Genomic DNA, 4586 nt, shown 5'->3' with positions numbered 1-4586 from the left:
AAAGTAAAAACAATTTTGAAATTTGAATCAATTCTCAGGCCAAAAATTTGAAAATACTCATTTTTGATAATCAATGTACTCTCATACAAACGATAAGAACCCAGTGGTAAAAGACGTCATTACCAAATCGATTATATCCTACCGATTTTGTCGAGACAACTACTCCACGTTTCCGATCAATTTTCCGCATTACTTTTACATTGGCGTGTCATAGGCAGTCATGGTAAATGAAAGCATAATGATAGCCCATTACAACGGCATTACCAATGCTTAAGGGCTTCGGATGACGATTATTGAATATTGTGTTTTACTCGGTAATGGGAACGATGGAGTAAACCAGTTTTACTTTCTATTTATAAAAGTAATATAGACAGTGGTGCCAACTGTTTTGGGCTGAAAATCGTCAATTTTAAAAATATTTTTCGTCAAAATCGTCAATGCATACCAAAGAATTCGTCAAAAAATCGTCATTCATAATAAAATAAAATTTTTATTCCAACATCTGAGGCATCCATATATTGTATACACAATAAAGCTGTTATTAAACAAGTAAGGAAAGTCTAAAGTCGGGCGGAGCCGACTATATTATACCCTGCACGACTTTGTAGATCTAAATTTTCGATACCATATCACATCCGTCAAATGTGTTGGGGGCTATATATAAAGGTTTATCCCAAATACATACATTTAAATATCACTCGATCTGAACAGAATTTGATAGACTTCTAAAAAACCTATAGACTGAACATGAGTGTAAATCGGGCGAAAGCAATATATGGGAGATATATCTAAATCTGAACCTATTTTAACCAAATTTGGCACGCATAGCTACAATACTAATTATACTCCCTGTGCAAAATTTCAATTAAATCGGAGTAAAAGATTGGCCACTGTGGTCATATGAGTGTAAATCGGGCGAAAGCTATATATGGGAGCTATATCTAAATCTGAACCGATTTCAAATAAATTTAGCACGCATAGCTACAATGCTAATTCTACTCCCTGTGGAAAATTTCAATTAAATCGGAGTAAACGATTTAATTGAAATTGGGGTTTTATTCATTTTAGTTACATGAATAATGCCGTTTAAATCTCTATCTAGTCATATAGTTTCCAGTTTTTTTAAACGACGATTAATTGAAATAAATTTTTAATTAATTTAAATTAATATATCTGATTGTGACCATATGTACTACATTGTTTAACAACATTTTCTTGACAGAAAAATGTTCTATTCTCTAATCGAATTTAAATCCTTATTACTTGCTCATGTATAATTTTTATTATTATTACTATTATCGGTAATCAATAAATAAATAAAGTGAATTTAACTAAACTGGCTTCATAGCGATCAGAATTATTTTGCTTTAAATAGTTTTTAGACAAAAGAATACCTTGCAATGTTTAATTTTCAAAGGCATTCCGAATTTTAGTTTTATTTATATTAATTGCTTTGAAATTTCTTTCTACATTGGAGACGGCTGGGAGCAAGCTACATATAAATTGTGATATTATTGAGATCTAAAATAACTTGTTTACATTACATCTTATGAAAATCGTCAACTTATAACTACACCACGTTGAAAAATCGTCAAATCGACATAAAAACCCTTAAAAGGAAACACTTGAGTCGAGTATTTTAAAAAATCGTCATCTCATAACTAAGTTGTTTGAAATCGTCGTCAAATCGTCAGAGGCCAAATTTACCATAAAAAATCGTCAAAATGACGAAAAATCGTCAGAGTTGGCACCGCTGAATATAGAGCTAAGCACCCCTATTTACACCCGATTCGCCGGTAAACTATAAAAATATGATGTATTTTATAGTTTTTTCCTAAAAATATGCAAATAATATTCTAAATAACTATTTTTTTTGGTTTTATATATTATAACAATTAATATATATTTGGTAATAATATTTCAATACAATATTTAATACTAGGTAATACTATTATAATAACTGGTATATATTTATTCATTACATTTTTGTTTTTTTTTTACCCACAAACTTTGCGGAAATGGCGACCCTTAAAGTTTTTGACCGACTTCCTAATGTCCGCTATATAATCTTTTTCTGTGTACTGTTCCGTCTTGACAGCATCTGAAATAAAAGAATATATGTTATTAGTCAATAAATATACAAATAGAAAGTTATATAAGAAATATTACCTGAATCTGGCACATGGCTCCCTGGCTCCCCTGAATCTGGCGCTTGGAAAGGTGCTAATTGATGCAGGGAAATCGCTCTAAAATTATTTTCTTCCTTACGCGCTAATCGCTTTAAATTTCTGGACGAAAATCCCTCCATATTTTAATTAATTATTTTCACACTTACCTTTACACATATACACCTAGACCTCGCTTTGCGTCGTTTCGTTTTGCGTTGTTTCGAAGTTGCGTCGCTGCTGAATTAGTACTAGTTTTCACTTTGCGTCGTTAGATTTTCGAAGTTGCGTTGTTATCATTGTTATCTGTCTCCAATCTTTGCATGGTTTGCCATAGAAACTCATAATTCACTTTGCGTCGTGTTTTTTGGAGCGTATCTGCGACGTAAAGCGAGGTCTAGCTGTATATCTGGAAAGGATGTACAACTCAATACAAATTAATTGATAATCTGGAAAAGAAAAAAAAGATGTAAATAAAAATTTATTTATGCCCGAAAAATTTTTCAGAAAACTGAAAAAATACGAACAAACAAAAACCAATGTTGCTTGGAAACGTTGTCTAGCAAATTTTTGAGTTTTTATTCCTAATTACAGACCCCTTACGCAGTAAGTGGAAGTCGTAAGCACTGGTTGTCCCACTACGACCCAACTAGATGACTATGTAATAGCTTTTATTTGTTTAAGTTTTGATGGAATTACATTCTGTTCGATTTTTCAATGCTAAGGTATAAGTAGTAGCATTGTCAACTATATGTGTGTTTACATACAACATACTTACTTAATCTTCCAAATTTCTCAAGAACATAATCGATCTTTTGGTAAGGGGTTTGAATTTTTACCACTGGGCTCATACAAACGATAAGAACTTTCAAAAATAGAGAAACCCAAATTGATTCGAATTCGAGTGACTGCTTTTCAGTCGACTGGGTTTTTGTTCGACATACAGAAACAGGGCATCAAGGCCGTATTCAGGGGGGGGGGATGAGGGGGATCAAACCCCCCCCCGAAATGAATGAATATTTTTATATAAATAAATATATATTTTTAGCTGCATAGAAAAATCTTATCGAAGATGTTGAAGAAAAGCTGGAGGTTTTATTTTGAAAAACGCTTACCTATAAAACTTGCACAAATCATAGAATACTAGTTGAAAAGCCCGTCAAACGACGGTCGAAAAAAAAAACAAATTATTTTTGTTCTCGCACCACAAATTTCATTTTTGGAAAATTTATTTCTGCTTTTTATGTGTGTTTATTGATCTTTTTGTGAACATGACTCGCTTTGTTTGGCCATAGCAAAAACAACGAAACAGCCACACACACGTGTGTAAATGAAATGGCGCAAAACCTGCGAAAAGAACCTGCCTAATTCAGCGATTGAAGCAATAAAGAGATTTTTCCAAACGTGCATATTCTTTTAAAAATTTTGGTCACTTTGCCAGTTACTCAGGGATGGAAAATACAATTTCACTGGAAGATTATTGTCAAGAGACTGAATTTTAAAGAAAATAAAATTTTGACAAAATTTTCTATAGAAATAAAATTTTGCAAAAATTTCCTATAGAAATAAAATTTTTACAAAATTTTCAATTGAAATAAAATTTTGACAAAATTTTCTATAAAAATAAAATTTTGCAAAAATTCTATATAGAAATAAAATGTTGACAACTATTTCTACCGAAATAAAAAATCGATAATATAGAATCGAATTCTTTTTTCGACTAAAACTTTCTTGAAGTTCAATAAAATCCTGTTTTTGACTATGTCTTTTACAAAATCGAGATTTTCTTCCCACATGAACATGTCTGTTTTGCCATATTTGTAAAAGACTATTAGCAACTAAGGTTGATAAAGACTTTCTCAAAATATTAAAATATTTTGTCAAAGCTATTGTACCATAAATCTGATATCGACTCAAAAATGTCTACACAAAAGGTACTAAATCATTCGCGGGAGTACTACGATACTGACCGGGGTGAAAAAGGTTTGAAAAAAGTACTATAGTACTACATTTTCCATCCCTGCAGTTACTACGTGCTCATCCGAACGTTCATTTTCAACAATGAAGAGATTAAAGACGTATCTTAGAAATTCGACTAGCGAGAGTAGACCCAAAGGATTGGCATTAATGTCGGTTCATCGCCGAATAAATGTGCCGACTGAAGAAATCATTGATTTATTTGCAGCCCAAAAAGTCCGTCGGCTCAATTTAATATTATAACAAGTATATACAGCACTAAGTTCGGCCGGGCCGAATCTTAAATACCCACCACCATGAACCAAATATTAGGGTTTCCTTTGAAATTTCAGGAGGGCTTGAGGACTTGAGGATATTCCCGAAGATTAATTTAAAGATTTCACCTATGAGGACTATATCAGATTCTGGATTTATAAGAACCATTTTTGTTTGAGTTTTAGAGGA

Source organism: Haematobia irritans, chromosome 3 (genome assembly GCF_050003625.1).
Source record: "Haematobia irritans isolate KBUSLIRL chromosome 3, ASM5000362v1, whole genome shotgun sequence".
Classification (NCBI taxonomy): Eukaryota; Metazoa; Arthropoda; class Insecta; order Diptera; family Muscidae; genus Haematobia; species Haematobia irritans.
This window is presented reverse-complemented; position numbering follows the sequence as displayed.